This window comes from Gambusia affinis, linkage group LG12, assembly GCF_019740435.1.
Source record: "Gambusia affinis linkage group LG12, SWU_Gaff_1.0, whole genome shotgun sequence".
In the NCBI taxonomy this organism is placed as follows: domain Eukaryota; kingdom Metazoa; phylum Chordata; class Actinopteri; order Cyprinodontiformes; family Poeciliidae; genus Gambusia; species Gambusia affinis.
In genome coordinates, this window is record NC_057879.1 from 26,252,006 (window position 1) to 26,270,199 (window position 18,194).

At 39.3% G+C, this 18,194-nt stretch overlaps 1 protein-coding gene across 4 annotated transcripts in view; it reads right to left on the bottom strand.

Moving 5' to 3' along the window:
* The window catches only part of LOC122841652 (disco-interacting protein 2 homolog C), a 154,213-nt gene that overhangs the window by 135,014 nt on the left and 1,005 nt on the right, over positions 1-18,194 (bottom strand). The window lies entirely within an intron of this gene.

The window sequence follows — 18,194 nt, forward strand, 5'->3', positions numbered from 1 at the left end:
TACACCACCACGGCACGCCCTAGCCACAGTATTTTTAAAGAGCAATGAGGCACGGTGCCTTAAACGTTAAACTGCTGCTGCGCAAGTTACTCAACAGGTCGTTGCTAGGCACCCAAAGAATGAGTGAGTTGCTAGGTAACCAAAGAATTAACTTTTTTAACCTAAAGTTATCAGATTTTGTGACATAATCATGACTTTAATGATTTTTTACAGGGATTTTATGTGACACAGTACCATGAAGTACATATTTTTAAACAATATCTGAAAAATGTGTCATTTGTTCGCCTTTTATACTGATAACCTAAAATAAAAAGCTTTACCAACACAAAATTCACCTTGCTTTCTACATACTATCAGCAGCATATGGTGGCAAGGCAACAGGAAGCCACCTTTCAGACTTACGGGAGGTGAAGCATGTGTTGATGAACGCCCTGACTTTCATCCAAAAACTGAGACCATCTGCTTGGGAAAGTATCCCAAGGCAGGTCAGAGGACAGGAGAACCGGCCGTTCAGTCTCCAACCAATCCAACGCATTAAATATTCAACAAAACCAACTGTAGTCACACATGGTTTGGAAATAAAATGGTTTCTGTGTGAGCCAAGACATACATGAAGAGGCACAGAGATTCTTTAATCTGTTAATGATTTGAAGAAAAGGAGACCAGAAGGATGAAAATAAGGAGGGAAAATTGATGAAACCAAGTTGAAAAGGAAGAAAAATCTTTACAGCCGGACAAAAAGACATAAAAGTCTCAAGAGGTTAATAAGGGGAAGGAGGACATCAGAAACGGGAATACTGTCACATTGAGACAGAATAAAGCTTTAATTGAGATGTAAGGGGAGGTGGATCTGTTTTAAAGGCCAACAGGGAGAGGAGACCTTTCTAAAGGCCAACAATCGGTTTCATCTTCACTAAAACTACCGAGCTTCATTTGAAAAATGTAATTAAAACACAGCCCACTTCAAAGGATAACAACATAATCTCTAAAAATGTCTAACAACCCACCAAAAAACTGGATTTACTGATAACAGAGATGGTTCAGTTTCAGTTAAAAACAGGAAAAATCTGTCAAATCTGAGAGGAAAAACCAGTGTACAACAAAATTTGGGTGCAGTTCTCCAGATAAAAGCAATATCTCACTTAAAAAGTGAAAATAAATAATTACTTGTATATCAACTTAACCCTCGATAAAAAGTTAACTTAAACTAAAATAGATTTTAAATAGTTTGACTTGAACTTATTATAGAATTGTTTCCTGATTTATGGTTCAATTTGTAGAAAAAGTTATTTTATAAGTTTGGAGCAGCTTTTATTAACAATCTAGAGGTTTGTTGTCTTTAATCCCCTGCAACAATCACAGTTTAGATGCAGTTTCTGCTGGAAGTTTGTCTGCAGGAGGTTCGCCGCCACCTTGCAGCCCGTCAGTCGGTTTAATCTTCTCTTCTGCGTCTGGCAGCTCGACACATCCTGGATTTACACAAAGGCTTCCTGATTCGTGCAACGATTCTCCTGCCTGCCGCCTGAAGTTTCACCTTTCATCATGTCCTTCCACTGCTTCACAAATGATCCTCGTCCACCAACAAAATTCCCTTTAAAGATGCGAAAATCAGATTTTGTTCAAGGACTGTGGGAAGTGGGTCGACCTTCTGACCTCTGCAAACAATGCTGGCATTATGAAACGCTGTCAGCGATCTGCAATAAAAGCAGTTTGGCTCCAGGTGTTTCATTACAGCTCTATTCTCAAAATCTGAGCTTTTTGTCCTTTCTGCCCACCCTTAAACCCGTCAGCTACCTATGGAGCTACACTGCAGCCACGAGGCTTGTTCAAAAGACAAAAAAATTTTAACTGAAAAAACAAAAAGTTTTGAAATGGAAAAGAATTGGTTTGAAACCAATACTCTACCTCATAGCTATGGAGTTAAACTGGTGCCATAAAGTTTGTTCAAAAGTAAAACATTTTTAATCTTAAGAAGATTTTTATTCTCAAATAAATTGAAAATGAAAAAGTTTTCAAAAAGGAAAAAAATTATTTGAAACTGGAAAAAGTTGTTTTGAATGTGAAAAAAATGTTGAAGATTCAAGGTTCAAACTTTTGGCCCCGTTTTGGCGTCAGAAGACGGTGGTGTGGAATCATCACTGACAACTCCCCACATTTCTTTTTTCTTTCGAACAAACTTTATGGCCCCAATTTAACTCCATACACACCTCACCACCATCTCACTCCGTCTTCAAGGTATCTTATTTCCAAAAACAAATACATTTTATGAACCAGTTGAATGTGGCCTGACTCATGTCGGTGGGAATGCAGAAGCTCAGCGCTGGTTTACATGAGTAAGGGAGGTTATAAACTGAGTGTGGGCGCTTTGCGGCGTTTTTCTGTGTGTTTGTGAAAAGTTTATGTTTGTCGTCTCACTTCAAACCTCATGTTTACCAAGAGTTACACATCCAGCATCAACCTGAAGACCCAACGGTCTCCTGCAGACCTCAGCTTACATCTTCTGCCTACGACAAGCTAACAGAATGAAGCTAAAATTAATTTCCATTCTCAGACTCCTCTGTTACAGAAGGAAAAGTATTTTGTAGGACGAGGCGAGTCTTTTCTATAAAAATGGAAAATAAAGAAAAAACGTCTGTTGTAGATATGCAAAGTAGATTATTAAATATTTATTCAAACTGTCCTGAAGAATAACATGAAATAGATCATCTGTGAAGAAAATATATCAATGTCCTCTGCTTTCTCCCAGTGGTAACTGGAAGCAACCAATCAGAGTCCGGAGGCGGGTCTTAGTGCTGTCAATCACCCCCAACAGTTTTAACAAATGTGTAAAAAAAAAAAAACTTCTGTAAAAAGTCACATACTGCAACTCTCAGGGCCAGATCACTTGGAAAATGTGTTTTAGGTGCCTCAAAACTAGCAAAGAAATTTTCCTTTTTTGTCGTTTTTGTTAGTTTGTGTCGACATGTTGGAAACAGTCCAGGTGATTATTTGAGTTTGCTGACAGATTAATTTGATCCGAAACTCAGATCATTCACCACGTTTCCTGAATCAGTTCAAGCCCATGAAGATGTGGCTCTGTTGAGCTCAGCAGATAATTTATTTTCCACCTGAACATGTTTTGATGAGAACCAGACTCCTGCAGAACTCTGCAGAGGATGACATGTTCCAGTTTTAACTCGGCAGAGTCACTGACCAGTTTCCATGACGGTAGCCATGGCAACGCGTGTTAAACGTGAAGCTACGCATGTACAGCTGAACTTTAGATGATGTGAATAATGACTCACAGACCCCTTTTTAAAAATAAGAGAAATATTTTAGTCTGTAGTGCTATACATGTAACTGTGTAAAAATAATTACAATGGAAAACTTTTGCACACAAACTAAATCCTGAACTTTAAAAAGTGCAAATTTTGAGGAAAAACAGATCAAGACCTGCTCAACTTTAAACACCATTTTATAAGCTATTAATAATAAAAATAGCAACAGCTTGCAGATACACACACACACACACACATATATATATATATATATATATATATATATATATAATGTCTTATTCTCACGTTTAGCTTACATAGGCCTAACATTCAACTTCATTTACTTGTTGCAAAATACTGTTTTTAACTTGCATTGTTTCAAAATGAGCTTCATGTAGCTGAGGAGTAAATATAAGTTCTTAGTGTAGTATAGTTAATCATTTGTACGTCTTTCATACTGCTGCTAATTGATATGCATTAGTGGATTGGGCAGTGCCTGTTAGTCGCTATGTGATGCATTAAGTTTTGCGCCACAATAAAGGCGTAAAAAAGCTGATAAACAGGTGAAGAACAAAACTAGACAAAACCACTTCTATTCTGCTAATTATCGCTCTGTGTGTGTCGGCATCACCGTACACGCAGACCCGTTGCCATGGCAACCGACAGACAACAGCTCAACGAGCAGATAGAGCGGAGATACGTTCGAGCCTGAGGGGAATCAATCCCAAACAACTAACATTTCCCACACAGAAAAGAAGCAAAAACACCAAAACAGAGCTTTCAGTCTGTTACAGGATGTCGTCAGGCTCGATGTTTATATTGTGATTGTTGATAAATTTTCACCTGAACACAGCGGCGGTTGATTAACTGATTTAAACACCTGCTCTACTGATGACTTGGTGTGCGAGTTGTCCTCTTTTCGTGCTAAAGCAGGGGTCTCAGACTCGCGGCCCGCGGGCCAACTGCGGCCCTCGGGACGATAGTTTGTGGCCCCCACCTTAATATGAAAGTTTAATGTTAGTGTGGCCCGCGAGCAGTGATGTCAGTAACGCGTTAATTTGTAACGTGTTACTGACGTCGGACCACTTTTTTCAGTAACGAGTAATATAACGCATTGCTATTTCAAGTCAGACTACAGTTACTTATCAAAATCATTTTTGCGTTACTATCTTCTTTTGTAATTTAATTGTATTTCCTCTACTCGTCTTGTCGAGTGACCGACGTCTCTATGCGACAGAAATGTAAACAATGGAGGGAGATGCGCATTTTGTTGGTGGAAAAACTGGAACTATTTTGAGATTCTGCTGACAAGTCCGATTATTATAAGCGGCTTTGGGCTTCATTTTTTAAAGTTGCTTGCCGATTTAATGAGTGGCGGGTTGCGCCTTTTTGGGCTCGTTTTTGAACGTGAAGTTGCTCATTTGGGTTTGGAAATAAGCAAAGACTCATAATAAATCCCAAAATTTGTTCGTCATTAAGGTAGTCTTACTCCATCTCTCCCTGTTCATCATTTCTCAGATGATCCGTCCCGCTGTGTCTTTGTTAATGTCAAGTTAATATATTACCTCTGAATGACATCGAGCTTCGCGTTGCGCTCCAGAAAACTACAAACATCGAGACTAATATGAACAGCGCAATAAACGTGAAAACAGCCACGAATGAACGTGTCCGTAGTTTCCAATAATTATAATGGCAACTTAATTCTAATTATTAATACTAAGATAAGTGTCGCAAATCTGTGCAGCCATCTGAGCTGTGAGCTGCAGGAGGAGATCTGTGCGCAGTGACACCAAATGCAGGGCCGTAACGCAGAACCTGGAGGCCGGGGGGGAGTGGGGGGGAGGGCTTTAAAATCCTTCTTAGAGTTTTCCAGACAACAGTGGACCACACAAACTACTCACGTTTTTTATTTTTCTACAATCTCCTCTTCAGTTCAACCTTATCAGTGGAGACACATTGTTGATGTTACCATTATAAAATAGCTTACAAAAAAGTATTGGCAAAGCTCAATGTGATTTTCCCAGGAGGCAGAGCGTTGTTGGCAGCTGCTGAAAGTAACTAAAAAGTTACTTTTAGTGTAACTTAGTTACTTTCCAACTCAAGTAGTCAGTAATATAACTAAGTTACTTTTTCAAGGAGTAATCAGTAGTCAGATTAAAGTTACTTTTTCAAAGTAACTATACCAACACTGCCCGCGAGTTTGATATGATTGGCACTTTTCAGTGTTGTGTGCGGAGCTGACCTAACTTACCAATCACAGTGCTTCAAATGGAGCTCATTGACCCGCAGTGCCTCTCTGAACTCAAAGCCAAGTTCAGGGAGGTGAGTGGAAAAGCAGACAAGCTTGGGCAATTTTTGAGAGAATTGCCACCCAGCTTCCCTGAGCTTTCCCGAATGTTCAAGCGGACCATGTGTCTTTTTGGGAGCACATACTTGTGCGAAAAGCTCTTCTCTACCTTGAACTTCAATAAGTCCAAGTACAGGTCCAGACTTACTGACAAGCATCTCCAAGCTCTACTTAGGGTCTCAACTGCCTCCTCCCTTAAGCCAAATGTGGCTCGGCTATGCGAGAGGAAACGCTGCCAGACCTCTAGCAGTAAGAAGTAGGCAGAAGAAACAGTTTATAAACTGTTATATTCATAACAGTTTATGTTCAATGTTCCATTCATGTTCAGAAAGTTAAAGGTTAAAGAACTGTTAATACAGCCATTTGAATCTGAATTATTATAATTACATTTATCTAGTCTTCTATAGCTGCTGTGTTATTATTATATTTTATTTATTTATTACTGATTAATTTTTTTTCTTATGAATTGTTAATTAATTTATTTTTTCATCTTATTTTGTGTTTAAAAAATAGAAATAAAGACATTTGATAACATTGGAATGTTTTTGTAAGAGCTTTTCTTGTGGAAAACCCGATGCGGCCCAGCCTCACCCAGACTCTACCTCCATCGGCCCCCAGGGAAATTGAGTTTGAGACCCCTGTGCTAAAGGAACCAAAACGCACCGAGCAGCGCAGCACATTAAGGCCCCTGTATGCTAGCTAACTGCGATTTCACACCTGATAGTCTGGTGGATTTGGTTCGATTGGGCACCAAAACTGCAACATTTGTAATATTTTTACTTCATTGAGTCAAATGAACCAAACCCTTTGAAAAACCTGTTCCCTTCTTCACCTGTGGGGGCGCTGCACCAGAAACCACTGGAAGGAAAAGACTCAAAAACCTCAAAGACACCGAAAGCAACTTCCTTATTCATGAAATAACCCTCATCATTTTTAAACTCGGCCAGAATTGTGCAAGACATTTCAGAGGCTAAAGCTGGTCGAACTCACCATCGCCTCAGAAACGGAAACAGAGAAGCGTCAGATTTTAGTGGTCATAGTATTTCAATTGTTTTGGGTACGCCATTTCTCATGTTAGTGCTACACTAACACGATTATGTTGGCTTTTTAAATTTTTTTTAAAGGTTTTATTGGCTCTAGTGGCCTTCATTTGATAGTTAATTGACAGAAAATTGGGTAATGACAGAAGGGGGAAGATATGCCAGGCCGGGAATCAAACCCGCGACTGCCGCGTTGAGGACTAAGGCCTCCTTATGTGGGTTGTGCTTAACCCCTGCACCACCACAGCACATCCCAGTGTTGGCTATATTTAACCGGAATGCCCTGCGCTGTAGTTCATGTCCTGCTTTTGGCGCGGTCTACGTTCCACTTGGAGTTCACATGCATTTGAACCGCACAAGAGTTTATTTCAAACTAAATAAAACCAAGATTTGTAGGCTGGCCAGAGTTCTTGGATCGATTTTTTATTCACACCTCCCCAAATGAAACGGACTTTCTATTCACATGGACTGGAGTTTGATGACAGCGGACTGAACACAGCTTTGGTTCTTCTTACATAAGTTGCCGTCAAACTTAAGCAGTTAATCTTCAGGAAATGGAAATAAAACTTTTAAAAAAGCTGTTTCTAAAGCATCTTTTCAGTTGATTTAAATATTTGCCAGTATTCCAGTTACTGCTGACAAAGCAGAAGTGAAACAATTAAGTCCGGGTCGAGTTTGCTTTCTGTCCATCTTACATTTCACTGATCTGTTCTTCTCTTAATCGTCCACAAAAAGGAAGGACAAATGAGCAGAGAAAGACCTCTGGATCACCATGTTGTGTCTTGGAGCTAAAAACGGTGAAACCTCGCTAATGTCCCTGAAGCACAGACCTGGAAGCACCAGACAGAAACAAGAGCGTAGGAGGGAGATAAAATAAAACCCAAACAGCTCCGAGCCAGCAAACGCACCTCCATTATTCCTCTGAAGGCAGCTGGAAAGGAGCCACCAGAATCTGGAGGAGCGTCCCGTCCAGCCACATTAAAGTTTTAATCATTTCTCAAAACTGAAGCCAAGTGTAGATGTGACAAAATTTCAACTAAATTTAGATTTTTGGTTAGTTTGTGTGTAGGTTTAAACATTTCTTATATTTTTTCATCCAACTGTTCAGTTCAAGGCAAACAAACAAGCTGAGCTGTAAAGCAGAAAATTTTAACTTGCTGCGTTTCCACTTCAAATTGAGCAAATTACAAAAATAAATTTGCCTAATAAAAACAAGTCAAACTCCAGTTTTTAGAAGTTGAATTAGGTAGTTTTTCAATCATATTTTGCAAAACTGCAATAGAAATGCTTTTTCCCATCACATGGGTCACATGATCATCAACAGGACTTTACTACTAGCAGAAATTACAAACAAGACAAACAGGAAGTGGTAGGAGGATGATGGTTTGGCACGTTTAATAATGCAATGCAATAATATACATTCTGTTAGTTAATTTGAATCAAGATAAAACTCTGGATTAGGATTTCGATTTTCAAAAAATAAAAAAAGGCAAAAAATATCAATCATTGTCCTCCTGTTTCACTGTTTTGTGCTGATTTTTTAAAAATAATATCCCTACCAAAAACAGCCAAGTTATAATAGAACAAAATGTGGAAAAAGTTGATTTTGTGTTAAATTTAATGCTGGGAGATCAGCTTTGGGGTTTTATTCGTCCAACTCCCAGGAAAGGAAATAAAACTCTAACTACATGAGGTCATCTGTTTATCCTTTTATTGCTGGATTAAAAGATAATTTGGCTTTTCCTGCTTCAGCGTTAAAAGCAGAGAAGTTTCCGTATGACCTCATGCTGAAAAGTTCATAACCCTCATCATTTTTAAACTAGGCCAGAATTGTGCAAGACATTTCAGAGGCTAAAGCTGGTCGAACTCGCCGTCGCCTCATAATCTGAGGTAATATTTGGCGTGATGCGGCTCAACACATTTGCTTCTTAACGGCGGAGAAAAGTTAACGGATTGCACAATGATAGCCAAACGATTTCACTGATGATCAAACGGATGTGGGTTTGTTTCCCAGAGCCATTTTAAACCTGAAAAAAGCAAAAAAAAAAAAAAAGGTAATCCCATCCTTTATCCCTGCTGTGAGCGGGACGAAGGGCATCCATAAATCACTCGTCTTCATCACACTGCCGGTTAGAGGGATGCAGATAATGAAGACGCTGAGCGTTAATAGATGAAGTGGGTCAAAAAGGTTCCCACTCCTCTTCAAAAGGGTCAGAAATGTTTCCCAGCATGCCGCTGGAGAGTTTGGACTCCAAGGAAGCGACTCTGAGGATCAGCTGCAGGAAAAACTGAGTTAAAAATCTGGTTCAACTCCAGGTGTTGTTGTTTTTAAATCAAAACGAGCGAGATAATCTCCATTTGAGGGATTGTTTGTGGAGTTCACTTAATCTTCAAAGTGATGCTGCCCTTTAAAGGTGACCTATTATGCTTCATTTAACAGGTTAGAATGTCTTTATAGGTAACACAAAACATTCATTGCATTTTTTGCACCAACTTATTTGTAGATGAGATTTGAGTCTGTGCAGTTTTTCTGAGCTATTATAAGGTCTCTGTCTCTTTATATCCACATAAGCTGCTGATGGTGACATTCCCCAACTCCACGTTTTCACACCCACGTAAAAATGGCTGCAAACAGATACACCATTATACAACCGTACATCTTTGAAAAGCAGAAGTGGAGCCTCCTGCACAACCAAAAAGAATGAAGCAAAGTGGTTTCTAGATCGTAAGTAAACAGCAAAACACTTGTATTTTCCAGTAGCCATTAAACCAGCTGACCAAAAGTACTGGAGCTCAGCTTGGGCTGGGCTTTGCTGGTGTTGCTAGGTAACGGGCCAATCCAGAGGTTTTTGAAACAGCTCATTTTCCTGACAATAAAACTTAATCCCAAAAACCGGTTTGATAGTTTAGGAAGCAGTAGAAACTCAAATGGAAGTACAAAAATATGCAAAATCTGAATTTTGCATAATAGCTCCTCTTCAATATTTCTGCCCTTCTGAACATTCACACACCCTGAAGTTTAACAAGAAAAGCCCGTTCAGGTTTCCAGCATTGAACTTCTGGGGTTCTTTAGGATTCAAACATTCAAGGTCGTTTTCTCTGCTCCATTCAGAGGCGACTCCCCCCTTTGTTCATGCTGATCGCGCTCAGATAAATCCAACCCTCCTGGTGGTGGAGCTTCGCCAGCAGGGAAATGGAAATCAGCTTGATCCTCTGCTCAAAATCCATCAACAACAAAAAATAAATTCAGAAAACTTTGACCTCAGCTTTTTAATTTACAAGTTGAACTGAAGCAAAACATGAAGAAGGAGCAAACTTCTCTAAAAATGTCAAATATTTCTTAAAAATCTTGTCTTTAAACTTGAGTTTTGCATCTTTAAGGTGCAGATTTACATGATGTCAGAAAATTTGCATCCCTGGTCATCTGCTGCTCTGAGGCCTGCACTTCAAACTCACTCCAATCCTTCTGCTTTACTAACACAACCTATATGGAAACTTTAATCGATTGATTTATTGATTGTTAATGTGAAATACTGTACAGTCTGTTACAATTATTGTATTCTTTTACCTCAGTTTGAATCTGTGTGCTTCGCTTCACCTTTAACAACGGGGGTTTCTAGGTAACGCAGCACCTTAACAATACAAATGATTTTTTACCGGCTCATTTTCCAAAAAACATTATTGCCAAAAAGACTGATCTGTTGAGAAAAATTAGAATTTTTGCACAATATTATTCTTTAATATTGTCAAAAAAACGCCATTTTGAAAAATGCAGCAAACATTTGATATAGAGTATGAAGAAGTTAGTTTGCACGTTTTTACAGAAGTCCTAGCTGGCAGTTTTATGTGTTTGTTTTTGTGCTGGAGCTCAGCTTGGGTTGCTAAAAGGCTGTGTGGTATTTGTTTTGTTTTGTTTTGTTTTTAAGCACTGGGCTGTTTTTAGAAGTAGCAGAAACCCAATTGAAAGTAAAAAAAACATGCAAAATGCAAATTTTGCACAAAGGGAACCATTTAATGTAATTGAAAAGCTGCCATTTTGTATAAAGTTTAAAGTATAGAGCAGATAGTTTGTCTTAACTGGCAGGTTTATGTGTTTTGTCTTTGTGCTGGAGCTCTGCTTGGGTTGCTAGGTAACGGCCTGGGCTCATGTGGGGTTGCCGGGTAACGGCACAGTGCCTTAACAATTGGAAGGTTTTGAAACAGCTCGTTTTCCAGACACCAAAAAACTCTAACAAAACAAAAAAAATGGCTGTTTCTTTGTAAGCATTTGGTCTGTTTCTACATGCAGTAGAAACCCAAATCAAAGCACAACAACATGCAAAAAGTGAATTTTGCATAATCGTTCCCCTGTAAGGTGAAAAAAGGCAAACTGTGGAGCAGAGTGTTGTGATGTGCAGAGGTAATTTTATTTATACATGGAGAAAACGCCATCTGGAGCTCTGTAAACCTCCAGCCTGCCCTGGCTGCGCTCCAGACTCCCACCAGTCGGCCCCGGGGGTCGGATCCATCACTCTGGGGGACAATCGACGTGGTTTACATGGTTTACGTACAGGAGGCTCAAAGCTGTGCGGCTGTTTCTGCTCTGTCAGTGCAGTATGTCCCTGAGCCTTGGGCCAAGACCTGGACTTTTTTGGGCAGAAGCAGCAGCTCCAGAGGAGGTGGATTTTGTTTGTGCTTTTCTCTGCAGCGTTCCAGTCATGCACTGTGGCCTGATCTGGCTTAGCCTGGAAAGCAGATAACTGTCATGCTAAACTCTGCAGGTAAATCCAGATGTTTCCAGCATAAAGAGCAGCTCGTTCCTGCAGATGTTAGAATCATCTTCTAACTAATACGGCAGGCAGCTTTTCCTGGAAGGCTGTTTGGACCAACAAAAACTTTATCACTCCAGCGTTCCAAGAGACGAACCTGGAGCCAAAACCCTTTAAGTAGCCGTGGCGCTGTTAACGTTCGCAGCACAATGCTTTCCTTATCCACCCCCCTGTTTCTCCTAAAGCCAATCCTCTAAAAAGAAAGTGGCTGAAACCGGTTTGGAGAATGCGGTTAAAGATGGGGGCAATTCCAGGCAGATTCCTGGGATAAGACAAGGAAGAGAGGTGCTTTTACTCTGCTGGGAAACAGATGGGGTTCATCGCTCTCTGCAGCTCGCCTCCTAATGTTCAGGGCCGGCCCAGACTCCGCTGCGTGTCCATAAACCAGCGAGGCACGAACTTTTACAAGCCATTAGTTTCAAACGATTACAAGAACGCAGCTTTCTCAGAGTCCTGATCGATATCAGCAGCCGGATCCAAAAGTTCAACTCAAGTCTCAACTTTCACATCTGCATGCAAATAAGCAAAACTCAAAAACAATAATCATTAACTTAACATAAGTTTTTTCTTTTCAACAAGTTCCACATAATTGCATTTAGTTAATTAAAAGCAAAATAAATGTTATGTTGGTACCACTTTACAATAAGGCTCCCCTTATGGATGGCTAATATAAATAGTTTATAGATATATTATCTTTCATCTATAAACACTTTATAAATCAGTTTAGTATGCATTAATTGCATAGTAATTGGAGCTTTAGTTATGTTTAACTGACTAAAACTCTTCCATTACTCAGCAGGTTTTTCTTTCTTCCTGCTTCTAAAAACAACCGTTTTAAAGAAAAACTTACGGTGGGTTTTCTCTGCCTCTGTCGTCACAAAAAGGTGGGAGTCACCATGGCAACCAGTGACTCAGCATTTCCTGTCTCTGACTAACGTTACTTGGCAAATTCTTCATTCTTTCTTTCTGGTTTTGAGTTTAAAAGCAAAAGTTTTAAAGGAAAACTTCATGCAGGTATTTCTTTTTAATATCAGGATTTCTACGGTTTTGGATTTTGTTTTGATTTCATTTCTGATTACGTGAGGTTGACCTTAGGTTTAAGAAACAAAAGTACCTAAAATGAGGAAAAATATTAAAATGCCTCTATATACACCTGGTAGGAAGTCAGAAAAGCATGATAACTTTTCTACGCAAGTCATTAAATACTTTCATATCAAACTAGGGTTTGATAATACGACATTATTGAACATTTATAGCTTAGAAAACATAAATCAAAATCTATCCTTCTCAAAAACAGAGTTTTAAATCATTCTGACCTGTGAAGCTTGACTTCACATCCTCTATTTCATCTATTTGGAGTTATTTCACAGTTTCCATATTACTGAACTGTTTGTTTGCACAAGAAGAACAGAAACTGTGACGGAGTTTCGCTTCAGTAGATTCCCACAGGCTTCACAGCCTCTTTGCTTTCCTGATATCAGAACAACCAAACTCTGCTGCCTTGAACAAATTTGATTTTATTCTTTGTTTGGAGAAGCTGGAGAGTCTCAGAGTTTCATAAACAGACGAACAATCAATAAGGCTTCAGCTTTGTAGCTGGAAATGCGACCTAAATCGGATTTTTTCATCCTAATATCCAACTTTTTCAAGGCCCAATTCCAATCTTTTCACTAAAAAAAAAGAATGTAAATTTTTTCCAGGTTCATAAGTGGAGCTCAATTGTATCCAATAGTTTTCAAAGCATCATTTCAAAGCGTCTGAACAATCCTGTCATATTTGTCCGACCTTTACGTCATTGATACAAGACTAGGACTGGAGGATAAGGATGAAAACCTTTGGTTTGTTGTCGTCATAATTAATTTCTATACATAGTTCCCACTAAGCTGGAAGAGATACGCGCCACTGAACTGCCGTCCTGGTCGGCAAAGCGTAGATGAGCAACAAAAAGAAATTAAATTGAAATTTTGACCAATGTATAAGAGAAATACGTCAACAAAATTGCAGCTGTTGGCATCGAACAGACAAAGAGTGTAGTATGTTTACTGTTGTCATAGCAACTCCATAGCAACGGCCATGACAGTTATTTATGGATACCTACCAAGATGGCTGTCAGCTCCAAGGTCCCCATAATTTGACGTCACATGAGAACTATGCATGAATGATGTTTGGGATAGTTAGTTTTACAGTTTTCTCCACTGTTTCGTCAATGAAAGCATCGATAAATACCAATAAATCAGAAAACATGACTAATACTATAGTTACTGTGTGCAGTTTAATCATGCAAATCACTTTTTTATGTGACTGGAGTCCAAAAGAAGAGCATTACAAATGGGAATGTTTATCAAGAGAAGTATTTGAGTTTGCAAGGCTACAACTGCTGAGACACACCTAAAAAAGAAGTAATAAATAGTTTCTTATTGTCACGTTTTTCCAGCCGTATCTTCCGGCCCAAAGGGGATGGGAAGTCTTCCACCGTCCCGCTCCATTAAAGTGAATCCAATAAAGCTGAAATGTTTAAACGGATTAAGTGCCGACTCAGGCTGCAGACGAAAAGCCCGAAAGGCCGACTTGGACGGAGTTCAGCAGCCGCAATCATCCAGGACCACTAGCCAAGAAAAAACTCCAGGAAGAACGACTGATCAAGAGAAATGAAGACCTTAGGGACTGACTGGAAAGTTTTGCACAACTGAAACGTTGACATTGAGATATAGCTGGTGTTACTCAACCACAGAGAAGAATCGAGTGGGAGCAGAGAGGTCAGGAGGTCACACACAGTAAACCTGGACAGGACCGAGAACACATCATTATGTTTCCCCCAACCGACTTTATTTGTTTTTGTAGTGGCAACCCCAAAATAAGGCGTTGCTGCTTTGGAAAAATGCAACCAGAGGCTGGAAAACGGCAACATGTGAGCTGAGAGCGGCAGACTGAGCCGCTTCATGATGCAATCTGACAGAAACGCAGTGAAAAACTCTCTCTCTCTCTCTCTCTGCTCCCCGTCCTCCCGGCTGCTCCAGCAATGACATCACCTCCCTGACAGGCAACACAGCAAGGCAACGGTTGCAGGGCAGCAGGCGGCCGTTGGGAGAAATTTTCCAACAGCAGTGAGGAAACCTCAAGCTGCCGCAAAGGCAGTGCCCAGAATTTAATTTAACAATATCCCACAAGACGGGGTAAGAACCAGGGATGTTTTTCCAAATAAACACAACGTCTAGCCCTCGCTAACGGTCAACAACACTTGTTGAATAAAAACAGACTGTAGGATTAGGAATCACTGAGTTATTGGTGGCTTTACTACCCAGAACTCCTCTTCAGAAGAGCTTCATTAAAAAACAAACAACAAACATTTTATTGAAATGAGTAAGGAGATTAAACAGCTGGATTACAAACCAGGCTAGAGCCTGAAAAACTTAACATAATATAAGAATTTTAAATCAATTTAAATCAATAATGAGCTATTAGTTTTTTGTTTTCAAAATCTGAAATTCTCCCAAGTTGGTTGCATGACCTTTCTCCTGCTAAAAGTGTTAGCTCCTGCTAAATGTGTTAGCTCTGGCTAAATGTTTAGCTCATGCTAAATGTGTTAGCTCATGCTAATTGTGTTAGCTATGGCTAAATGTGTTAGCTATGGCTAAATGTGTTAGCTCATGCTAAATGTGTTGGCTATTGCTAAATGTGTTAGCTCATGCTAAATGTGTAGCTCCTATTAATACTTTTAGCTATAGCTAATGGTGTTAGCTCTTGTTCATGTTATCTCTATCTAGCACAGTAAACAGTAGATCAAAAGTCTGTCTTTTTGTTGTTTCAACAGATCTCTTGCGTATAACAGCTCATTAAAACTTTGCGTCATCCTGACATTTTGTGGACTGAAGCTACCCGCATCGTCGGCCCAGAATGCTTCGCACAAGTGAAAAAATTGGTGAAAAATATAATAAAGATGTAACATTTTTTGAGTAATTATGAGTTTTTACATTTCTCAAACAACAACTTTTGGGCTGAAATAAAGATTTCAAGATGTTCATGTTCAACCCGTCGTGGATTCCTTTAATCCACGACGGGTTCCTTCCATCTGAAAGGAACCAAAAGATGTCTGACAGCGCCATATCCGAGGAAAACCAAACATATCAGCCCAAACTAAACACCAACTGGTAGGCCTGGTGATTTATTAGCAAATTAAGACCTTTCTGCATGTGAAGCCGTTGAAATGTTGCGTGGCTAAAATGGCAGACGGGTAAAGTCAACTGGGTTTTTCTTCAGGTTAAAGAACTAATTGGTGAATCTGCCACTGATTCCCCTTTCCCTTCATATCCGGGCCATTTCCTGAGGAGACGTCAACCTGTCTTCGACCTGAAACGAACGTCTGCTCGGCCCGCTGACATTTCCAGCCCTCAGATTTGTTGTGCCGCCAGGCTGACAGCGCGGGCCGATGAATATTAATGCGAGAAGCCACCCGGAGACGGCTGACAGCCGATGACGAACATGTGGACAACAACAACAGGAGGAGGAGGGGGGATGCTAGCTCATATTAGCTTTAAATTTAGCTCTGTTAGTCTGTTTTGCTCCTGCTGTTCAAATTAGAAGAAAAAAAAACTCCATAAAGTTTCTGAGCGTTTTTCCGGGCCATCCAAATAAAACTGGTTTCAGTGGGAAACCTGGGAGCAGATAACCTGGAGGGGAAAACTGCCGATGAGTCATCAAAAAGAAAAAAAGAGAGCAAATATCAATTTATGGTCTCCAAACGAGCTTCCCCCTCTGTCAGGGTGGAGGAGAGGAAATTACATCGCTATGGCAACGGTGGGCCTACAGGTGAGGCGGTGTGAATCAAGAGGAGACGCATCAGCCGTAAAACTGACAACAACAACAACGATGCTGGGAAAATCTGAAAGTTTCACCTTCAAAGTAAAAACAACAGATTGTTTTATTGATTTCAGTTAATTAATCTCTAAACTCCCAACTCAGAAAAGGGATGATTGAAATAAAATCCACTTTTTAAAAATTTGTAATTTCTTTTCTTAGAAATAAATGTCAAAAAGAAAAAAATGTAAATTTCAATAAAACTTTACAAAACATTAAATTTTCGTCTAACTTCTAACTAGTATGAAATTTACCTTCCTCAGCTGATTTTGTGGAAATTAATCAAATTAAAACATAATTTTTTTCTCAGTTTTCTGCTAAAATTGTCTTAGTTCTGACTTCTTCTATTAGGACTTCTAATCCATCACACAACTCACAGAACGGACCATTTAAATAAACGGCAAGAATATTTCCTCTCAAATATTGTTTTTTCAAAGGTAAGCAAGAAAATAATAGATTAAAATTGGATCTGATATTATTTTTAAGCCCTATCGCTCTCTGCAGCTCCTCCAGAGTCACCAGGGTGTAAGGCCTTGCTCAAGGGCGTCTTCTATCTCTCTGAGGCGGTGCAGGAATCCTGCGACGAGGGGCTTCAGAGGGGGGTTGAAAAATTGGGTCAAAGCTTTGCATTCGTCAGCTAAGCATGTAAATAATGCAACGGGGCATCTGACCCCATTTCTCTTGTTTACATAAAGAGAAATTTCACATGAAAGTGTGTCACCTTTTTTTTAAACTCCTCTGCATTTCAGCTGTTTAAAAAAAAAAAAAGAAAGAAAAACACACACACTTCCCCTTCCTCTGGTTTTCTCCTTACAAGGCTGAGTCCCTCCAGGAGGGAAAACAGCTGAAATATGATACTGACACAGAGAGAGAGGCTGCAGCAGAGCGACATATCAATCTGGGAAAAAATAAAAGAAACAAGCAGGGAGGAGGGAGAGCTAATGAGAAAATCAATACCAAGACTGCATCTCTGCATCTAGAACATCAACCCGAGTCTGCAAACTGGTGATAAAAAACAGATTCCTCCTTTAGGAAAACTGCCTGGCTGCAGAGTGTGTGTGACTAATCATTTCTTTGCTTCTTTTTTTCCCCATTCAAATCCACATTTTAGGTGTGGAGCCTTCTTTTCTGGATGTTTTACATGTTCAAAGTAAGGCGCGGGGGCCATTTGAGGACCCCTACAATGATTTTCTGCAGCCATCCTGGATCACAATGCAAGAATAAATCAAATAAACCATGACAAAATGACAACTTTTAAATAAATATCTACTAACTACAATGTTCCAAGTGTTGTTCCTCTACATCAATATGCTATTTGACATTTTGTAAATAAATTAGCACCGATTAAAGACAAAAGTTTTGGAAATTAGTGCATTCTGCTAAAAATACTTTTTTAGCATCACGTGAGTCACGTGATCAACAACCAGGATGTTGTCACTGGCAGAAACCACAAAGAAGAAAAGGACAGGAAGTAGTTTGGAGGAAGTTTTTTTTAAAATGATTTATCACATCAGCAAGCTTATTCATGTATGATTTTAAGTGCATTTATTATTTAATGAAGACACCAGGTTTGCTCAATTGTGTTTTTTCAACATTATTAAAGTTTTGCATACATTTGTAATGGAAATGGAGCTACTGACCCAAATCTGCTTTTAATTGCTAAATTAAGGCTTGGCTAAATGCTATGGAGTGCCGTTTGTAAAGTTACACAGTAAAAACTTAACAGTGATATTTTTGGTTTATTTAGCCAGAGACAAAAAAATGTAAATGTTAATTTTTCAAAGTCATATTTTTACAATGTTATGCAAACATTTATAAATGTCAGAGTTTCAAAAATATATCTAATTCTCTAGCTAAATGTTTAGTTTATAAACTATATATTTAGTCA